We start from the raw sequence: 18450 nt of genomic DNA, 5'->3' as shown, positions 1-18450 counted from the left end.
GGCAGTCGTGGCCGAGTGGTTAAGGCGTCTGACTCGAAATCAGATTCCCTCTGGGAGCGTAGGTTCGAATCCTACCGGCTGCGTGCGATTTTGCGTAAAGAGGAGCAAACGTTTTCGCACACATGTGACATGCGTGGGCGAATGCGGGTGCAACCAGTGATGCCATTCTCAACAAGACGAAAATTTCCGTTTTAAGAATACTGAGTTTTCGCGACGACAGCTACTTACTGTGCCTTTCGGTTCACCTCGCACTGACGCTGGGACTGCAGAAAGCCGTCGCTGAGATGGTGAGTACACAGATGTGCTCGAAAGTGTTGGACAGAGCGGACATTTCATTTTCTTTTTATGAATCGCAATTTCAATCATTCGAGTGCGGCAAAAGCAGTGGTGCAGCGTTTTTTTTTTCTTTTCTTAAGATCTCGCAGCTGCTTGGAGGTATGTCCATCGTTTTAAGACGACAGAAAACTAGCGTCAGCGGTGCGTCAGTGGGAAGTCGGTGAAGTCGCCATTGGAGCCATAAGTCAGTGGGAAATTAGTACACTTTCGTAACGGCTAATGGAAACCCTACAGCAAAGAGTGAGGCCACGCCGTTTTCTGCCATCAGATTGCTTCTAAAGATGGCGGCTTCACTTGTCGGGAGTCGCTTCCGCCACCGGCAGTCGTGGCCGAGTGGTTAAGGCGTCTGACTTGAAATCAGATTCCCTCTGGGAGCGTAGGTTCGAGTCCTGCCGACTGCGAAAATTTTCTCGCTCTCAAAAGGCGGACGTTGCTAGGATGCACCTAGCAGTTGCGTCACTACTAAACACGTGGGTCACCAGCAATGTGCAGTGTTATTTGATCGAGGGCGCAGCGTTACAGTCGCCCCCAGAAGCCGCAGCTCATCTCCTAGTCTCACAGCCGTCCACCAGGTGTTAGTACAAGTGTCGCCTCACTGGGCAGTGCAGATGTGTCCATTTTAGCTTGCAGACGATGACGTGTAGCAATTTATGAGCTAACGCAAGTCGAATGTTTTACCGTGTGTATCTGCTAGATACTGCCTCTCATATGGTGGAGAGGCTCACTCCTTCTTGTGTCTCGTTCTCTGCACACGAGTTGCCCCTGGCATCGATATAGCACGTGTTTTCTAGCGTCAGCGTGGCGTCACGTCAAGTCAGCGAATTCAATATCACACGAATCGAGTCGACATGTTTGCTTGTTACGATGACGGAAGCTGAAGAAATGTGTGTGGAACTTCACTGCATCGGCTGCTCGCCCTTCAGCGTCCCTATGTCTTATCAGACGAAGGTGACTGTGAAATTGGCAACGAGGCACAAATTAACGAACACATGCAAATGGCAACCTTCGACGTCAGCCGAAATAGCTCAGTTGGGAGAGCGTTAGACTGAAGATCTAAAGGTCCCTGGTTCGATCCCGGGTTTCGGCAGGTATTCGTTTTCATGCGACGCCAATGGAATTACTCTGCGTTTGTGATAATGCAACTACCGCTGACAACAAAACTGACCCTCTCCTGTAGCTGTTCTGGTTGTCTATTGCATGCCATAAGAGGAACTTACTAGACAACTAACTCCCTTAGAAGCAAAAGAATTAAAAATATCCTACCGACTGCATTCCCTTTTCTGTGTCAGGTGGTGAAGAACATCTTCAACGGAACCGTGAAATGAGCGAAAGCGTGGGAAACATTGCATTCGAAATGCTTGTGAATTTTCCAATTGCCCAGTGAGTGTCGACAAAACACGTAAATTCTCTGCTCCAACGTATGAGACGTAACAACTGGTACAATTTGTTGTTGCATCGTGTGTCAGCAGTCTTCGATAGTGTGTTACGGGCTTAGCGCGATAAGTTTGTAGACAGCATTTGGGCGACGTTTTATTAGTAACGGCCCCATGCAGCGATTGAACAACAGTAAAGGACATGAGTCAATGTATAGTTGTGCATCGTGGGAGGTTTGGCAGCCTTGTGTGAGCCCGGATAGCTCAGTCGGTAGAGCATTAGGCTTTTAACCTAAGGGTCCAGGGTTCAAGTCCCTGTCCGGGCGGAAATTTTAATACTTTGGTAGCGATTCGTCTGGTAGCGGTGGAAACGCTACGGAAAATAATGCAGCTACGCCGTTTTCTGACACCACAGTGTTTTAAACGGTAGCAGTTGCATGTGTCGAGAGAACACCGCGCTAACGGCAGTCGTGGCCGAGTGGTTAAGGCGTCTGACTCGAAATCAGATTCCCTCTGGGAGCGTAGGTTCGAATCCTACCGGCTGCGTGCGATTTTGCGTAAAGAGGAGCAAACGTTTTCGCACACATGTGACATGCGTGGGCGAATGCGGGTGCAACCAGTGATGCCATTCTCAACAAGACGAAAATTTCCGTTTTAAGAATACTGAGTTTTCGCGACGACAGCTACTTACTGTGCCTTTCGGTTCACCTCGCACTGACGCTGGGACTGCAGAAAGCCGTCGCTGAGATGGTGAGTACACAGATGTGCTCGAAAGTGTTGGACAGAGCGGACATTTCATTTTCTTTTTATGAATCGCAATTTCAATCATTCGAGTGCGGCAAAAGCAGTGGTGCAGCGTTTTTTTTTTCTTTTCTTAAGATCTCGCAGCTGCTTGGAGGTATGTCCATCGTTTTAAGACGACAGAAAACTAGCGTCAGCGGTGCGTCAGTGGGAAGTCGGTGAAGTCGCCATTGGAGCCATAAGTCAGTGGGAAATTAGTACACTTTCGTAACGGCTAATGGAAACCCTACAGCAAAGAGTGAGGCCACGCCGTTTTCTGCCATCAGATTGCTTCTAAAGATGGCGGCTTCACTTGTCGGGAGTCGCTTCCGCCACCGGCAGTCGTGGCCGAGTGGTTAAGGCGTCTGACTTGAAATCAGATTCCCTCTGGGAGCGTAGGTTCGAGTCCTGCCGACTGCGAAAATTTTCTCGCTCTCAAAAGGCGGACGTTGCTAGGATGCACCTAGCAGTTGCGTCACTACTAAACACGTGGGTCACCAGCAATGTGCAGTGTTATTTGATCGAGGGCGCAGCGTTACAGTCGCCCCCAGAAGCCGCAGCTCATCTCCTAGTCTCACAGCCGTCCACCAGGTGTTAGTACAAGTGTCGCCTCACTGGGCAGTGCAGATGTGTCCATTTTAGCTTGCAGACGATGACGTGTAGCAATTTATGAGCTAACGCAAGTCGAATGTTTTACCGTGTGTATCTGCTAGATACTGCCTCTCATATGGTGGAGAGGCTCACTCCTTCTTGTGTCTCGTTCTCTGCACACGAGTTGCCCCTGGCATCGATATAGCACGTGTTTTCTAGCGTCAGCGTGGCGTCACGTCAAGTCAGCGAATTCAATATCACACGAATCGAGTCGACATGTTTGCTTGTTACGATGACGGAAGCTGAAGAAATGTGTGTGGAACTTCACTGCATCGGCTGCTCGCCCTTCAGCGTCCCTATGTCTTATCAGACGAAGGTGACTGTGAAATTGGCAACGAGGCACAAATTAACGAACACATGCAAATGGCAACCTTCGACGTCAGCCGAAATAGCTCAGTTGGGAGAGCGTTAGACTGAAGATCTAAAGGTCCCTGGTTCGATCCCGGGTTTCGGCAGGTATTCGTTTTCATGCGACGCCAATGGAATTACTCTGCGTTTGTGATAATGCAACTACCGCTGACAACAAAACTGACCCTCTCCTGTAGCTGTTCTGGTTGTCTATTGCATGCCATAAGAGGAACTTACTAGACAACTAACTCCCTTAGAAGCAAAAGAATTAAAAATATCCTACCGACTGCATTCCCTTTTCTGTGTCAGGTGGTGAAGAACATCTTCAACGGAACCGTGAAATGAGCGAAAGCGTGGGAAACATTGCATTCGAAATGCTTGTGAATTTTCCAATTGCCCAGTGAGTGTCGACAAAACACGTAAATTCTCTGCTCCAACGTATGAGACGTAACAACTGGTACAATTTGTTGTTGCATCGTGTGTCAGCAGTCTTCGATAGTGTGTTACGGGCTTAGCGCGATAAGTTTGTAGACAGCATTTGGGCGACGTTTTATTAGTAACGGCCCCATGCAGCGATTGAACAACAGTAAAGGACATGAGTCAATGTATAGTTGTGCATCGTGGGAGGTTTGGCAGCCTTGTGTGAGCCCGGATAGCTCAGTCGGTAGAGCATTAGGCTTTTAACCTAAGGGTCCAGGGTTCAAGTCCCTGTCCGGGCGGAAATTTTAATACTTTGGTAGCGATTCGTCTGGTAGCGGTGGAAACGCTACGGAAAATAATGCAGCTACGCCGTTTTCTGACACCACAGTGTTTTAAACGGTAGCAGTTGCATGTGTCGAGAGAACACCGCGCTAACGGCAGTCGTGGCCGAGTGGTTAAGGCGTCTGACTCGAAATCAGATTCCCTCTGGGAGCGTAGGTTCGAATCCTACCGGCTGCGTGCGATTTTGCGTAAAGAGGAGCAAACGTTTTCGCACACATGTGACATGCGTGGGCGAATGCGGGTGCAACCAGTGATGCCATTCTCAACAAGACGAAAATTTCCGTTTTAAGAATACTGAGTTTTCGCGACGACAGCTACTTACTGTGCCTTTCGGTTCACCTCGCACTGACGCTGGGACTGCAGAAAGCCGTCGCTGAGATGGTGAGTACACAGATGTGCTCGAAAGTGTTGGACAGAGCGGACATTTCATTTTCTTTTTATGAATCGCAATTTCAATCATTCGAGTGCGGCAAAAGCAGTGGTGCAGCGTTTTTTTTTTCTTTTCTTAAGATCTCGCAGCTGCTTGGAGGTATGTCCATCGTTTTAAGACGACAGAAAACTAGCGTCAGCGGTGCGTCAGTGGGAAGTCGGTGAAGTCGCCATTGGAGCCATAAGTCAGTGGGAAATTAGTACACTTTCGTAACGGCTAATGGAAACCCTACAGCAAAGAGTGAGGCCACGCCGTTTTCTGCCATCAGATTGCTTCTAAAGATGGCGGCTTCACTTGTCGGGAGTCGCTTCCGCCACCGGCAGTCGTGGCCGAGTGGTTAAGGCGTCTGACTTGAAATCAGATTCCCTCTGGGAGCGTAGGTTCGAGTCCTGCCGACTGCGAAAATTTTCTCGCTCTCAAAAGGCGGACGTTGCTAGGATGCACCTAGCAGTTGCGTCACTACTAAACACGTGGGTCACCAGCAATGTGCAGTGTTATTTGATCGAGGGCGCAGCGTTACAGTCGCCCCCAGAAGCCGCAGCTCATCTCCTAGTCTCACAGCCGTCCACCAGGTGTTAGTACAAGTGTCGCCTCACTGGGCAGTGCAGATGTGTCCATTTTAGCTTGCAGACGATGACGTGTAGCAATTTATGAGCTAACGCAAGTCGAATGTTTTACCGTGTGTATCTGCTAGATACTGCCTCTCATATGGTGGAGAGGCTCACTCCTTCTTGTGTCTCGTTCTCTGCACACGAGTTGCCCCTGGCATCGATATAGCACGTGTTTTCTAGCGTCAGCGTGGCGTCACGTCAAGTCAGCGAATTCAATATCACACGAATCGAGTCGACATGTTTGCTTGTTACGATGACGGAAGCTGAAGAAATGTGTGTGGAACTTCACTGCATCGGCTGCTCGCCCTTCAGCGTCCCTATGTCTTATCAGACGAAGGTGACTGTGAAATTGGCAACGAGGCACAAATTAACGAACACATGCAAATGGCAACCTTCGACGTCAGCCGAAATAGCTCAGTTGGGAGAGCGTTAGACTGAAGATCTAAAGGTCCCTGGTTCGATCCCGGGTTTCGGCAGGTATTCGTTTTCATGCGACGCCAATGGAATTACTCTGCGTTTGTGATAATGCAACTACCGCTGACAACAAAACTGACCCTCTCCTGTAGCTGTTCTGGTTGTCTATTGCATGCCATAAGAGGAACTTACTAGACAACTAACTCCCTTAGAAGCAAAAGAATTAAAAATATCCTACCGACTGCATTCCCTTTTCTGTGTCAGGTGGTGAAGAACATCTTCAACGGAACCGTGAAATGAGCGAAAGCGTGGGAAACATTGCATTCGAAATGCTTGTGAATTTTCCAATTGCCCAGTGAGTGTCGACAAAACACGTAAATTCTCTGCTCCAACGTATGAGACGTAACAACTGGTACAATTTGTTGTTGCATCGTGTGTCAGCAGTCTTCGATAGTGTGTTACGGGCTTAGCGCGATAAGTTTGTAGACAGCATTTGGGCGACGTTTTATTAGTAACGGCCCCATGCAGCGATTGAACAACAGTAAAGGACATGAGTCAATGTATAGTTGTGCATCGTGGGAGGTTTTGCAGCCTTGTGTGAGCCCGGATAGCTCAGTCGGTAGAGCATTAGGCTTTTAACCTAAGGGTCCAGGGTTCAAGTCCCTGTCCGGGCGGAAATTTTAATACTTTGGTAGCGATTCGTCTGGTAGCGGTGGAAACGCTACGGAAAATAATGCAGCTACGCCGTTTTCTGACACCACAGTGTTTTAAACGGTAGCAGTTGCATGTGTCGAGAGAACACCGCGCTAACGGCAGTCGTGGCCGAGTGGTTAAGGCGTCTGACTCGAAATCAGATTCCCTCTGGGAGCGTAGGTTCGAATCCTACCGGCTGCGTGCGATTTTGCGTAAAGAGGAGCAAACGTTTTCGCACACATGTGACATGCGTGGGCGAATGCGGGTGCAACCAGTGATGCCATTCTCAACAAGACGAAAATTTCCGTTTTAAGAATACTGAGTTTTCGCGACGACAGCTACTTACTGTGCCTTTCGGTTCACCTCGCACTGACGCTGGGACTGCAGAAAGCCGTCGCTGAGATGGTGAGTACACAGATGTGCTCGAAAGTGTTGGACAGAGCGGACATTTCATTTTCTTTTTATGAATCGCAATTTCAATCATTCGAGTGCGGCAAAAGCAGTGGTGCAGCGTTTTTTTTTTCTTTTCTTAAGATCTCGCAGCTGCTTGGAGGTATGTCCATCGTTTTAAGACGACAGAAAACTAGCGTCAGCGGTGCGTCAGTGGGAAGTCGGTGAAGTCGCCATTGGAGCCATAAGTCAGTGGGAAATTAGTACACTTTCGTAACGGCTAATGGAAACCCTACAGCAAAGAGTGAGGCCACGCCGTTTTCTGCCATCAGATCGCTTCTAAAGATGGCGGCTTCACTTGTCGGGAGTCGCTTCCGCCACCGGCAGTCGTGGCCGAGTGGTTAAGGCGTCTGACTTGAAATCAGATTCCCTCTGGGAGCGTAGGTTCGAGTCCTGCCGACTGCGAAAATTTTCTCGCTCTCAAAAGGCGGACGTTGCTAGGATGCACCTAGCAGTTGCGTCACTACTAAACACGTGGGTCACCAGCAATGTGCAGTGTTATTTGATCGAGGGCGCAGCGTTACAGTCGCCCCCAGAAGCCGCAGCTCATCTCCTAGTCTCACAGCCGTCCACCAGGTGTTAGTACAAGTGTCGCCTCACTGGGCAGTGCAGATGTGTCCATTTTAGCTTGCAGACGATGACGTGTAGCAATTTATGAGCTAACGCAAGTCGAATGTTTTACCGTGTGTATCTGCTAGATACTGCCTCTCATATGGTGGAGAGGCTCACTCCTTCTTGTGTCTCGTTCTCTGCACACGAGTTGCCCCTGGCATCGATATAGCACGTGTTTTCTAGCGTCAGCGTGGCGTCACGTCAAGTCAGCGAATTCAATATCACACGAATCGAGTCGACATGTTTGCTTGTTACGATGACGGAAGCTGAAGAAATGTGTGTGGAACTTCACTGCATCGGCTGCTCGCCCTTCAGCGTCCCTATGTCTTATCAGACGAAGGTGACTGTGAAATTGGCAACGAGGCACAAATTAACGAACACATGCAAATGGCAACCTTCGACGTCAGCCGAAATAGCTCAGTTGGGAGAGCGTTAGACTGAAGATCTAAAGGTCCCTCGTTCGATCCCGGGTTTCGGCAGGTATTCGTTTTCATGCGACGCCAATGGAATTACTCTGCGTTTGTGATAATGCAACTACCGCTGACAACAAAACTGACCCTCTCCTGTAGCTGTTCTGGTTGTCTATTGCATGCCATAAGAGGAACTTACTAGACAACTAACTCCCTTAGAAGCAAAAGAATTAAAAATATCCTACCGACTGCATTCCCTTTTCTGTGTCAGGTGGTGAAGAACATCTTCAACGGAACCGTGAAATGAGCGAAAGCGTGGGAAACATTGCATTCGAAATGCTTGTGAATTTTCCAATTGCCCAGTGAGTGTCGACAAAACACGTAAATTCTCTGCTCCAACGTATGAGACGTAACAACTGGTACAATTTGTTGTTGCATCGTGTGTCAGCAGTCTTCGATAGTGTGTTACGGGCTTAGCGCGATAAGTTTGTAGACAGCATTTGGGCGACGTTTTATTAGTAACGGCCCCATGCAGCGATTGAACAACAGTAAAGGACATGAGTCAATGTATAGTTGTGCATCGTGGGAGGTTTTGCAGCCTTGTGTGAGCCCGGATAGCTCAGTCGGTAGAGCATTAGGCTTTTAACCTAAGGGTCCAGGGTTCAAGTCCCTGTCCGGGCGGAAATTTTAATACTTTGGTAGCGATTCGTCTGGTAGCGGTGGAAACGCTACGGAAAATAATGCAGCTACGCCGTTTTCTGACACCACAGTGTTTTAAACGGTAGCAGTTGCATGTGTCGAGAGAACACCGCGCTAACGGCAGTCGTGGCCGAGTGGTTAAGGCGTCTGACTCGAAATCAGATTCCCTCTGGGAGCGTAGGTTCGAATCCTACCGGCTGCGTGCGATTTTGCGTAAAGAGGAGCAAACGTTTTCGCACACATGTGACATGCGTGGGCGAATGCGGGTGCAACCAGTGATGCCATTCTCAACAAGACGAAAATTTCCGTTTTAAGAATACTGAGTTTTCGCGACGACAGCTACTTACTGTGCCTTTCGGTTCACCTCGCACTGACGCTGGGACTGCAGAAAGCCGTCGCTGAGATGGTGAGTACACAGATGTGCTCGAAAGTGTTGGACAGAGCGGACATTTCATTTTCTTTTTATGAATCGCAATTTCAATCATTCGAGTGCGGCAAAAGCAGTGGTGCAGCGTTTTTTTTTCTTTTCTTAAGATCTCGCAGCTGCTTGGAGGTATGTCCATCGTTTTAAGACGACAGAAAACTAGCGTCAGCGGTGCGTCAGTGGGAAGTCGGTGAAGTCGCCATTGGAGCCATAAGTCAGTGGGAAATTAGTACACTTTCGTAACGGCTAATGGAAACCCTACAGCAAAGAGTGAGGCCACGCCGTTTTCTGCCATCAGATTGCTTCTAAAGATGGCGGCTTCACTTGTCGGGAGTCGCTTCCGCCACCGGCAGTCGTGGCCGAGTGGTTAAGGCGTCTGACTTGAAATCAGATTCCCTCTGGGAGCGTAGGTTCGAGTCCTGCCGACTGCGAAAATTTTCTCGCTCTCAAAAGGCGGACGTTGAGCTGCATCCTAGCAGTTGCGTCACTACTAAACATGTGGGTCACCAGCAATGTGCAGTGTTATTTGATCGAGGGCGCAGCGTTACAGTCGCCCCCAGAAGCCGCAGCTCATCTCCTAGTCTCACAGCCGTCCACCAGGTGTTAGTACAAGTGTCGCCTCACTGGGCAGTGCAGATGTGTCCATTTTAGCTTGCAGACGATGACGTGTAGCAATTTATGAGCTAACGCAAGTCGAATGTTTTACCGTGTGTATCTGCTAGATACTGCCTCTCATATGGTGGAGAGGCTCACTCCTTCTTGTGTCTCGTTCTCTGCACACGAGTTGCCCCTGGCATCGATATAGCACGTGTTTTCTAGCGTCAGCGTGGCGTCACGTCAAGTCAGCGAATTCAATATCACACGAATCGAGTCGACATGTTTGCTTGTTACGATGACGGAAGCTGAAGAAATGTGTGTGGAACTTCACTGCATCGGCTGCTCGCCCTTCAGCGTCCCTATGTCTTATCAGACGAAGGTGACTGTGAAATTGGCAACGAGGCACAAATTAACGAACACATGCAAATGGCAACCTTCGACGTCAGCCGAAATAGCTCAGTTGGGAGAGCGTTAGACTGAAGATCTAAAGGTCCCTGGTTCGATCCCGGGTTTCGGCAGGTATTCGTTTTCATGCGACGCCAATGGAATTACTCTGCGTTTGTGATAATGCAACTACCGCTGACAACAAAACTGACCCTCTCCTGTAGCTGTTCTGGTTGTCTATTGCATGCCATAAGAGGAACTTACTAGACAACTAACTCCCTTAGAAGCAAAAGAATTAAAAATATCCTACCGACTGCATTCCCTTTTCTGTGTCAGGTGGTGAAGAACATCTTCAACGGAACCGTGAAATGAGCGAAAGCGTGGGAAACATTGCATTCGAAATGCTTGTGAATTTTCCAATTGCCCAGTGAGTGTCGACAAAACACGTAAATTCTCTGCTCCAACGTATGAGACGTAACAACTGGTACAATTTGTTGTTGCATCGTGTGTCAGCAGTCTTCGATAGTGTGTTACGGGCTTAGCGCGATAAGTTTGTAGACAGCATTTGGGCGACGTTTTATTAGTAACGGCCCCATGCAGCGATTGAACAACAGTAAAGGACATGAGTCAATGTATAGTTGTGCATCGTGGGAGGTTTTGCAGCCTTGTGTGAGCCCGGATAGCTCAGTCGGTAGAGCATTAGGCTTTTAACCTAAGGGTCCAGGGTTCAAGTCCCTGTCCGGGCGGAAATTTTAATACTTTGGTAGCGATTCGTCTGGTAGCGGTGGAAACGCTACGGAAAATAATGCAGCTACGCCGTTTTCTGACACCACAGTGTTTTAAACGGTAGCAGTTGCATGTGTCGAGAGAACACCGCGCTAACGGCAGTCGTGGCCGAGTGGTTAAGGCGTCTGACTCGAAATCAGATTCCCTCTGGGAGCGTAGGTTCGAATCCTACCGGCTGCGTGCGATTTTGCGTAAAGAGGAGCAAACGTTTTCGCACACATGTGACATGCGTGGGCGAATGCGGGTGCAACCAGTGATGCCATTCTCAACAAGACGAAAATTTCCGTTTTAAGAATACTGAGTTTTCGCGACGACAGCTACTTACTGTGCCTTTCGGTTCACCTCGCACTGACGCTGGGACTGCAGAAAGCCGTCGCTGAGATGGTGAGTACACAGATGTGCTCGAAAGTGTTGGACAGAGCGGACATTTCATTTTCTTTTTATGAATCGCAATTTCAATCATTCGAGTGCGGCAAAAGCAGTGGTGCAGCGTTTTTTTTTCTTTTCTTAAGATCTCGCAGCTGCTTGGAGGTATGTCCATCGTTTTAAGACGACAGAAAACTAGCGTCAGCGGTGCGTCAGTGGGAAGTCGGTGAAGTCGCCATTGGAGCCATAAGTCAGTGGGAAATTAGTACACTTTCGTAACGGCTAATGGAAACCCTACAGCAAAGAGTGAGGCCACGCCGTTTTCTGCCATCAGATTGCTTCTAAAGATGGCGGCTTCACTTGTCGGGAGTCGCTTCCGCCACCGGCAGTCGTGGCCGAGTGGTTAAGGCGTCTGACTTGAAATCAGATTCCCTCTGGGAGCGTAGGTTCGAGTCCTGCCGACTGCGAAAATTTTCTCGCTCTCAAAAGGCGGACGTTGAGCTGCATCCTAGCAGTTGCGTCACTACTAAACATGTGGGTCACCAGCAATGTGCAGTGTTATTTGATCGAGGGCGCAGCGTTACAGTCGCCCCCAGAAGCCGCAGCTCATCTCCTAGTCTCACAGCCGTCCACCAGGTGTTAGTACAAGTGTCGCCTCACTGGGCAGTGCAGATGTGTCCATTTTAGCTTGCAGACGATGACGTGTAGCAATTTATGAGCTAACGCAAGTCGAATGTTTTACCGTGTGTATCTGCTAGATACTGCCTCTCATATGGTGGAGAGGCTCACTCCTTCTTGTGTCTCGTTCTCTGCACACGAGTTGCCCCTGGCATCGATATAGCACGTGTTTTCTAGCGTCAGCGTGGCGTCACGTCAAGTCAGCGAATTCAATATCACACGAATCGAGTCGACATGTTTGCTTGTTACGATGACGGAAGCTGAAGAAATGTGTGTGGAACTTCACTGCATCGGCTGCTCGCCCTTCAGCGTCCCTATGTCTTATCAGACGAAGGTGACTGTGAAATTGGCAACGAGGCACAAATTAACGAACACATGCAAATGGCAACCTTCGACGTCAGCCGAAATAGCTCAGTTGGGAGAGCGTTAGACTGAAGATCTAAAGGTCCCTGGTTCGATCCCGGGTTTCGGCAGGTATTCGTTTTCATGCGACGCCAATGGAATTACTCTGCGTTTGTGATAATGCAACTACCGCTGACAACAAAACTGACCCTCTCCTGTAGCTGTTCTGGTTGTCTATTGCATGCCATAAGAGGAACTTACTAGACAACTAACTCCCTTAGAAGCAAAAGAATTAAAAATATCCTACCGACTGCATTCCCTTTTCTGTGTCAGGTGGTGAAGAACATCTTCAACGGAACCGTGAAATGAGCGAAAGCGTGGGAAACATTGCATTCGAAATGCTTGTGAATTTTCCAATTGCCCAGTGAGTGTCGACAAAACACGTAAATTCTCTGCTCCAACGTATGAGACGTAACAACTGGTACAATTTGTTGTTGCATCGTGTGTCAGCAGTCTTCGATAGTGTGTTACGGGCTTAGCGCGATAAGTTTGTAGACAGCATTTGGGCGACGTTTTATTAGTAACGGCCCCATGCAGCGATTGAACAACAGTAAAGGACATGAGTCAATGTATAGTTGTGCATCGTGGGAGGTTTTGCAGCCTTGTGTGAGCCCGGATAGCTCAGTCGGTAGAGCATTAGGCTTTTAACCTAAGGGTCCAGGGTTCAAGTCCCTGTCCGGGCGGAAATTTTAATACTTTGGTAGCGATTCGTCTGGTAGCGGTGGAAACGCTACGGAAAATAATGCAGCTACGCCGTTTTCTGACACCACAGTGTTTTAAACGGTAGCAGTTGCATGTGTCGAGAGAACACCGCGCTAACGGCAGTCGTGGCCGAGTGGTTAAGGCGTCTGACTCGAAATCAGATTCCCTCTGGGAGCGTAGGTTCGAATCCTACCGGCTGCGTGCGATTTTGCGTAAAGAGGAGCAAACGTTTTCGCACACATGTGACATGCGTGGGCGAATGCGGGTGCAACCAGTGATGCCATTCTCAACAAGACGAAAATTTCCGTTTTAAGAATACTGAGTTTTCGCGACGACAGCTACTTACTGTGCCTTTCGGTTCACCTCGCACTGACGCTGGGACTGCAGAAAGCCGTCGCTGAGATGGTGAGTACACAGATGTGCTCGAAAGTGTTGGACAGAGCGGACATTTCATTTTCTTTTTATGAATCGCAATTTCAATCATTCGAGTGCGGCAAAAGCAGTGGTGCAGCGTTTTTTTTTCTTTTCTTAAGATCTCGCAGCTGCTTGGAGGTATGTCCATCGTTTTAAGACGACAGAAAACTAGCGTCAGCGGTGCGTCAGTGGGAAGTCGGTGAAGTCGCCATTGGAGCCATAAGTCAGTGGGAAATTAGTACACTTTCGTAACGGCTAATGGAAACCCTACAGCAAAGAGTGAGGCCACGCCGTTTTCTGCCATCAGATTGCTTCTAAAGATGGCGGCTTCACTTGTCGGGAGTCGCTTCCGCCACCGGCAGTCGTGGCCGAGTGGTTAAGGCGTCTGACTTGAAATCAGATTCCCTCTGGGAGCGTAGGTTCGAGTCCTGCCGACTGCGAAAATTTTCTCGCTCTCAAAAGGCGGACGTTGAGCTGCATCCTAGCAGTTGCGTCACTACTAAACATGTGGGTCACCAGCAATGTGCAGTGTTATTTGATCGAGGGCGCAGCGTTACAGTCGCCCCCAGAAGCCGCAGCTCATCTCCTAGTCTCACAGCCGTCCACCAGGTGTTAGTACAAGTGTCGCCTCACTGGGCAGTGCAGATGTGTCCATTTTAGCTTGCAGACGATGACGTGTAGCAATTTATGAGCTAACGCAAGTCGAATGTTTTACCGTGTGTATCTGCTAGATACTGCCTCTCATATGGTGGAGAGGCTCACTCCTTCTTGTGTCTCGTTCTCTGCACACGAGTTGCCCCTGGCATCGATATAGCACGTGTTTTCTAGCGTCAGCGTGGCGTCACGTCAAGTCAGCGAATTCAATATCACACGAATCGAGTCGACATGTTTGCTTGTTACGATGACGGAAGCTGAAGAAATGTGTGTGGAACTTCACTGCATCGGCTGCTCGCCCTTCAGCGTCCCTATGTCTTATCAGACGAAGGTGACTGTGAAATTGGCAACGAGGCACAAATTAACGAACACATGCAAATGGCAACCTTCGACGTCAGCCGAAATAGCTCAGTTGGGAGAGCGTTAGACTGAAGATCTAAAGGTCCCTGGTTCGATCCCGGGTTTCGGCAGGTATTCGTTTTCATGCGACGCCAATGGAATTACTCTGCGTTTGTGATAATGCAACTACCGCTGACAACAAAACTGACCCTCTCCTGTAGCTGTTCTGGTTGTCTATTGCATGCCATAAGAGGAACTTACTAGACAACTAACTCCCTTAGAAGCAAAAGAATTAAAAATATCCTACCGACTGCATTCCCTTTTCTGTGTCAGGTGGTGAAGAACATCTTCAACGGAACCGTGAAATGAGCGAAAGCGTGGGAAACATTGCATTCGAAATGCTTGTGAATTTTCCAATTGCCCAGTGAGTGTCGACAAAACACGTAAATTCTCTGCTCCAACGTATGAGACGTAACAACTGGTACAATTTGTTGTTGCATCGTGTGTCAGCAGTCTTCGATAGTGTGTTACGGGCTTAGCGCGATAAGTTTGTAGACAGCATTTGGGCGACGTTTTATTAGTAACGGCCCCATGCAGCGATTGAACAACAGTAAAGGACATGAGTCAATGTATAGTTGTGCATCGTGGGAGGTTTTGCAGCCTTGTGTGAGCCCGGATAGCTCAGTCGGTAGAGCATTAGGCTTTTAACCTAAGGGTCCAGGGTTCAAGTCCCTGTCCGGGCGGAAATTTTAATACTTTGGTAGCGATTCGTCTGGTAGCGGTGGAAACGCTACGGAAAATAATGCAGCTACGCCGTTTTCTGACACCACAGTGTTTTAAACGGTAGCAGTTGCATGTGTCGAGAGAACACCGCGCTAACGGCAGTCGTGGCCGAGTGGTTAAGGCGTCTGACTCGAAATCAGATTCCCTCTGGGAGCGTAGGTTCGAATCCTACCGGCTGCGTGCGATTTTGCGTAAAGAGGAGCAAACGTTTTCGCACACATGTGACATGCGTGGGCGAATGCGGGTGCAACCAGTGATGCCATTCTCAACAAGACGAAAATTTCCGTTTTAAGAATACTGAGTTTTCGCGACGACAGCTACTTACTGTGCCTTTCGGTTCACCTCGCACTGACGCTGGGACTGCAGAAAGCCGTCGCTGAGATGGTGAGTACACAGATGTGCTCGAAAGTGTTGGACAGAGCGGACATTTCATTTTCTTTTTATGAATCGCAATTTCAATCATTCGAGTGCGGCAAAAGCAGTGGTGCAGCGTTTTTTTTTCTTTTCTTAAGATCTCGCAGCTGCTTGGAGGTATGTCCATCGTTTTAAGACGACAGAAAACTAGCGTCAGCGGTGCGTCAGTGGGAAGTCGGTGAAGTCGCCATTGGAGCCATAAGTCAGTGGGAAATTAGTACACTTTCGTAACGGCTAATGGAAACCCTACAGCAAAGAGTGAGGCCACGCCGTTTTCTGCCATCAGATTGCTTCTAAAGATGGCGGCTTCACTTGTCGGGAGTCGCTTTCGCCACCGGCAGTCGTGGCCGAGTGGTTAAGGCGTCTGACTTGAAATCAGATTCCCTCTGGGAGCGTAGGTTCGAGTCCTGCCGACTGCGAAAATTTTCTCGCTCTCAAAAGGCGGACGTTGCTAGGATGCACCTAGCAGTTGCGTCACTACTAAACACGTGGGTCACCAGCAATGTGCAGTGTTATTTGATCGAGGGCGCAGCGTTACAGTCGCCCCCAGAAGCCGCAGCTCATCTCCTAGTCTCACAGCCGTCCACCAGGTGTTAGTACAAGTGTCGCCTCACTGGGCAGTGCAGATGTGTCCATTTTAGCTTGCAGACGATGACGTGTAGCAATTTATGAGCTAACGCAAGTCGAATGTTTTACCGTGTGTATCTGCTAGATACTGCCTCTCATATGGTGGAGAGGCTCACTCCTTCTTGTGTCTCGTTCTCTGCACACGAGTTGCCCCTGGCATCGATATAGCACGTGTTTTCTAGCGTCAGCGTGGCGTCACGTCAAGTCAGCGAATTCAATATCACACGAATCGAGTCGACATGTTTGCTTGTTACGATGACGGAAGCTGAAGAAATGTGTGTGGAACTTCACTGCATCGGCTGCTCGCCCTTCAGCGTCCCTATGTCTTATCAGACGAAGGTGACTGTGAAATTGGCAACGAGGCACAAATTAACGAACACATGCAAATAGCAACCTTCGACGTCAGCCGAAATAGCTCAGTTGGGAGAGCGTTAGACTGAAGATCTAAAGGTCCCTGGTTCGATCCCGGGTTTCGGCAGGTATTCGTTTTCATGCGACGCCAATGGAATTACTCTGCGTTTGTGATAATGCAACTACCGCTGACAACAAAACTGACCCTCTCCTGTAGCTGTTCTGGTTGTCTATTGCATGCCATAAGAGGAACTTACTAGACAACTAACTCCCTTAGAAGCAAAAGAATTAAAAATATCCTACCGACTGCATTCCCTTTTCTGTGTCAGGTGGTGAAGAACATCTTCAACGGAACCGTGAAATGAGCGAAAGCGTGGGAAACATTGCATTCGAAATGCTTGTGAATTTTCCAATTGCCCAGTGAGTGTCGACAAAACACGTAAATTCTCTGCTCCAACGTATGAGACGTAACAACTGGTACAATTTGTTGTTGCATCGTGTGTCAGCAGTCTTCGATAGTGTGTTACGGGCTTAGCGCGATAAGTTTGTAGACAGCATTTGGGCGACGTTTTATTAGTAACGGCCCCATGCAGCGATTGAACAACAGTAAAGGACATGAGTCAATGTATAGTTGTGCATCGTGGGAGGTTTTGCAGCCTTGTGTGAGCCCGGATAGCTCAGTCGGTAGAGCATTAGGCTTTTAACCTAAGGGTCCAGGGTTCAAGTCCCTGTCCGGGCGGAAATTTTAATACTTTGGTAGCGATTCGTCTGGTAGCGGTGGAAACGCTACGGAAAATAATGCAGCTACGCCGTTTTCTGACACCACAGTGTTTTAAACGGTAGCAGTTGCATGTGTCGAGAGAACACCGCGCTAACGGCAGTCGTGGCCGAGTGGTTAAGGCGTCTGACTCGAAATCAGATTCCCTCTGGGAGCGTAGGTTCGAATCCTACCGGCTGCGTGCGATTTTGCGTAAAGAGGAGCAAACGTTTTCGCACACATGTGACATGCGTGGGCGAATGCGGGTGCAACCAGTGATGCCATTCTCAACAAGACGAAAATTTCCGTTTTAAGAATACTGAGTTTTCGCGACGACAGCTACTTACTGTGCCTTTCGGTTCACCTCGCACTGACGCTGGGACTGCAGAAAGCCGTCGCTGAGATGGTGAGTACACAGATGTGCTCGAAAGTGTTGGACAGAGCGGACATTTCATTTTCTTTTTATGAATCGCAATTTCAATCATTCGAGTGCGGCAAAAGCAGTGGTGCAGCGTTTTTTTTTCTTTTCTTAAGATCTCGCAGCTGCTTGGAGGTATGTCCATCGTTTTAAGACGACAGAAAACTAGCGTCAGCGGTGCGTCAGTGGGAAGTCGGTGAAGTCGCCATTGGGGCCATAAGTCAGTGGGAAATTAGTACACTTTCGTAACGGCTAATGGAAACCCTACAGCAAAGAGTGAGGCCACGCCGTTTTCTGCCATCAGATTGCTTCTAAAGATGGCGGCTTCACTTGTCGGGAGTCGCTTCCGCCACCGGCAGTCGTGGCCGAGTGGTTAAGGCGTCTGACTTGAAATCAGATTCCCTCTGGGAGCGTAGGTTCGAGTCCTGCCGACTGCGAAAATTTTCTCGCTCTCAAAAGGCGGACGTTGCTAGGATGCACCTAGCAGTTGCGTCACTACTAAACACGTGGGTCACCAGCAATGTGCAGTGTTATTTGATCGAGGGCGCAGCGTTACAGTCGCCCCCAGAAGCCGCAGCTCATCTCCTAGTCTCACAGCCGTCCACCAGGTGTTAGTACAAGTGTCGCCTCACTGGGCAGTGCAGATGTGTCCATTTTAGCTTGCAGACGATGACGTGTAGCAATTTATGAGCTAACGCAAGTCGAATGTTTTACCGTGTGTATCTGCTAGATACTGCCTCTCATATGGTGGAGAGGCTCACTCCTTCTTGTGTCTCGTTCTCTGC

General features: G+C 48.9%; 34 non-coding genes across 34 annotated transcripts; all 34 read left to right on the top strand.

Moving 5' to 3' along the window:
* The first annotated feature begins 1 nt into the window (after nt 1).
* On the top strand, nt 2-83 carry Trnas-cga (transfer RNA serine (anticodon CGA)). Its single transcript has one exon. It is a non-coding gene; the product is annotated as a tRNA-Ser (tRNA).
* A 572-nt stretch (nt 84-655) lies between these two features.
* Nucleotides 656-737, top strand: Trnas-uga (transfer RNA serine (anticodon UGA)). Its single transcript has one exon. It is a non-coding gene; the product is annotated as a tRNA-Ser (tRNA).
* A 613-nt stretch (nt 738-1350) lies between these two features.
* Trnaf-gaa (transfer RNA phenylalanine (anticodon GAA)) lies at nt 1351-1423 on the top strand. Its single transcript has one exon. It is a non-coding gene; the product is annotated as a tRNA-Phe (tRNA).
* Nucleotides 1424-1962: 539 nt separating this feature from the next.
* On the top strand, nt 1963-2035 carry Trnak-uuu (transfer RNA lysine (anticodon UUU)). The gene has a single exon. It is a non-coding gene; the product is annotated as a tRNA-Lys (tRNA).
* A 138-nt stretch (nt 2036-2173) lies between these two features.
* Nucleotides 2174-2255, top strand: Trnas-cga (transfer RNA serine (anticodon CGA)). Its single transcript has one exon. It is a non-coding gene; the product is annotated as a tRNA-Ser (tRNA).
* Nucleotides 2256-2827: 572 nt separating this feature from the next.
* Trnas-uga (transfer RNA serine (anticodon UGA)) lies at nt 2828-2909 on the top strand. The gene has a single exon. It is a non-coding gene; the product is annotated as a tRNA-Ser (tRNA).
* Nucleotides 2910-3522: 613 nt separating this feature from the next.
* Trnaf-gaa (transfer RNA phenylalanine (anticodon GAA)) lies at nt 3523-3595 on the top strand. The gene has a single exon. It is a non-coding gene; the product is annotated as a tRNA-Phe (tRNA).
* A 539-nt stretch (nt 3596-4134) lies between these two features.
* Trnak-uuu (transfer RNA lysine (anticodon UUU)) lies at nt 4135-4207 on the top strand. Its single transcript has one exon. It is a non-coding gene; the product is annotated as a tRNA-Lys (tRNA).
* Nucleotides 4208-4345: 138 nt separating this feature from the next.
* Trnas-cga (transfer RNA serine (anticodon CGA)) lies at nt 4346-4427 on the top strand. The gene has a single exon. It is a non-coding gene; the product is annotated as a tRNA-Ser (tRNA).
* A 572-nt stretch (nt 4428-4999) lies between these two features.
* Nucleotides 5000-5081, top strand: Trnas-uga (transfer RNA serine (anticodon UGA)). Its single transcript has one exon. It is a non-coding gene; the product is annotated as a tRNA-Ser (tRNA).
* Nucleotides 5082-5694: 613 nt separating this feature from the next.
* On the top strand, nt 5695-5767 carry Trnaf-gaa (transfer RNA phenylalanine (anticodon GAA)). Its single transcript has one exon. It is a non-coding gene; the product is annotated as a tRNA-Phe (tRNA).
* Nucleotides 5768-6306: 539 nt separating this feature from the next.
* On the top strand, nt 6307-6379 carry Trnak-uuu (transfer RNA lysine (anticodon UUU)). Its single transcript has one exon. It is a non-coding gene; the product is annotated as a tRNA-Lys (tRNA).
* Nucleotides 6380-6517: 138 nt separating this feature from the next.
* On the top strand, nt 6518-6599 carry Trnas-cga (transfer RNA serine (anticodon CGA)). Its single transcript has one exon. It is a non-coding gene; the product is annotated as a tRNA-Ser (tRNA).
* A 572-nt stretch (nt 6600-7171) lies between these two features.
* On the top strand, nt 7172-7253 carry Trnas-uga (transfer RNA serine (anticodon UGA)). The gene has a single exon. It is a non-coding gene; the product is annotated as a tRNA-Ser (tRNA).
* A 613-nt stretch (nt 7254-7866) lies between these two features.
* Trnaf-gaa (transfer RNA phenylalanine (anticodon GAA)) lies at nt 7867-7939 on the top strand. The gene has a single exon. It is a non-coding gene; the product is annotated as a tRNA-Phe (tRNA).
* A 539-nt stretch (nt 7940-8478) lies between these two features.
* On the top strand, nt 8479-8551 carry Trnak-uuu (transfer RNA lysine (anticodon UUU)). The gene has a single exon. It is a non-coding gene; the product is annotated as a tRNA-Lys (tRNA).
* Nucleotides 8552-8689: 138 nt separating this feature from the next.
* Nucleotides 8690-8771, top strand: Trnas-cga (transfer RNA serine (anticodon CGA)). The gene has a single exon. It is a non-coding gene; the product is annotated as a tRNA-Ser (tRNA).
* A 571-nt stretch (nt 8772-9342) lies between these two features.
* Nucleotides 9343-9424, top strand: Trnas-uga (transfer RNA serine (anticodon UGA)). The gene has a single exon. It is a non-coding gene; the product is annotated as a tRNA-Ser (tRNA).
* A 611-nt stretch (nt 9425-10035) lies between these two features.
* On the top strand, nt 10036-10108 carry Trnaf-gaa (transfer RNA phenylalanine (anticodon GAA)). The gene has a single exon. It is a non-coding gene; the product is annotated as a tRNA-Phe (tRNA).
* Nucleotides 10109-10647: 539 nt separating this feature from the next.
* On the top strand, nt 10648-10720 carry Trnak-uuu (transfer RNA lysine (anticodon UUU)). Its single transcript has one exon. It is a non-coding gene; the product is annotated as a tRNA-Lys (tRNA).
* Nucleotides 10721-10858: 138 nt separating this feature from the next.
* On the top strand, nt 10859-10940 carry Trnas-cga (transfer RNA serine (anticodon CGA)). The gene has a single exon. It is a non-coding gene; the product is annotated as a tRNA-Ser (tRNA).
* Nucleotides 10941-11511: 571 nt separating this feature from the next.
* On the top strand, nt 11512-11593 carry Trnas-uga (transfer RNA serine (anticodon UGA)). Its single transcript has one exon. It is a non-coding gene; the product is annotated as a tRNA-Ser (tRNA).
* A 611-nt stretch (nt 11594-12204) lies between these two features.
* Nucleotides 12205-12277, top strand: Trnaf-gaa (transfer RNA phenylalanine (anticodon GAA)). Its single transcript has one exon. It is a non-coding gene; the product is annotated as a tRNA-Phe (tRNA).
* A 539-nt stretch (nt 12278-12816) lies between these two features.
* Nucleotides 12817-12889, top strand: Trnak-uuu (transfer RNA lysine (anticodon UUU)). The gene has a single exon. It is a non-coding gene; the product is annotated as a tRNA-Lys (tRNA).
* A 138-nt stretch (nt 12890-13027) lies between these two features.
* Nucleotides 13028-13109, top strand: Trnas-cga (transfer RNA serine (anticodon CGA)). The gene has a single exon. It is a non-coding gene; the product is annotated as a tRNA-Ser (tRNA).
* A 571-nt stretch (nt 13110-13680) lies between these two features.
* Nucleotides 13681-13762, top strand: Trnas-uga (transfer RNA serine (anticodon UGA)). Its single transcript has one exon. It is a non-coding gene; the product is annotated as a tRNA-Ser (tRNA).
* A 611-nt stretch (nt 13763-14373) lies between these two features.
* Trnaf-gaa (transfer RNA phenylalanine (anticodon GAA)) lies at nt 14374-14446 on the top strand. The gene has a single exon. It is a non-coding gene; the product is annotated as a tRNA-Phe (tRNA).
* Nucleotides 14447-14985: 539 nt separating this feature from the next.
* On the top strand, nt 14986-15058 carry Trnak-uuu (transfer RNA lysine (anticodon UUU)). Its single transcript has one exon. It is a non-coding gene; the product is annotated as a tRNA-Lys (tRNA).
* A 138-nt stretch (nt 15059-15196) lies between these two features.
* Trnas-cga (transfer RNA serine (anticodon CGA)) lies at nt 15197-15278 on the top strand. Its single transcript has one exon. It is a non-coding gene; the product is annotated as a tRNA-Ser (tRNA).
* A 571-nt stretch (nt 15279-15849) lies between these two features.
* On the top strand, nt 15850-15931 carry Trnas-uga (transfer RNA serine (anticodon UGA)). The gene has a single exon. It is a non-coding gene; the product is annotated as a tRNA-Ser (tRNA).
* Nucleotides 15932-16544: 613 nt separating this feature from the next.
* Nucleotides 16545-16617, top strand: Trnaf-gaa (transfer RNA phenylalanine (anticodon GAA)). Its single transcript has one exon. It is a non-coding gene; the product is annotated as a tRNA-Phe (tRNA).
* A 539-nt stretch (nt 16618-17156) lies between these two features.
* On the top strand, nt 17157-17229 carry Trnak-uuu (transfer RNA lysine (anticodon UUU)). Its single transcript has one exon. It is a non-coding gene; the product is annotated as a tRNA-Lys (tRNA).
* A 138-nt stretch (nt 17230-17367) lies between these two features.
* On the top strand, nt 17368-17449 carry Trnas-cga (transfer RNA serine (anticodon CGA)). The gene has a single exon. It is a non-coding gene; the product is annotated as a tRNA-Ser (tRNA).
* A 571-nt stretch (nt 17450-18020) lies between these two features.
* On the top strand, nt 18021-18102 carry Trnas-uga (transfer RNA serine (anticodon UGA)). The gene has a single exon. It is a non-coding gene; the product is annotated as a tRNA-Ser (tRNA).
* The last annotated feature ends 348 nt before the right edge of the window (nt 18103-18450 follow it).

Source organism: Schistocerca cancellata, unplaced genomic scaffold, assembly GCF_023864275.1.
Source record: "Schistocerca cancellata isolate TAMUIC-IGC-003103 unplaced genomic scaffold, iqSchCanc2.1 HiC_scaffold_403, whole genome shotgun sequence".
Lineage (NCBI taxonomy): Eukaryota > Metazoa > Arthropoda > Insecta > Orthoptera > Acrididae > Schistocerca > Schistocerca cancellata.
The sequence above is the reverse complement of the archived record's forward strand: the minus strand, read 5'-3'. Positions and strand labels throughout refer to the sequence as shown.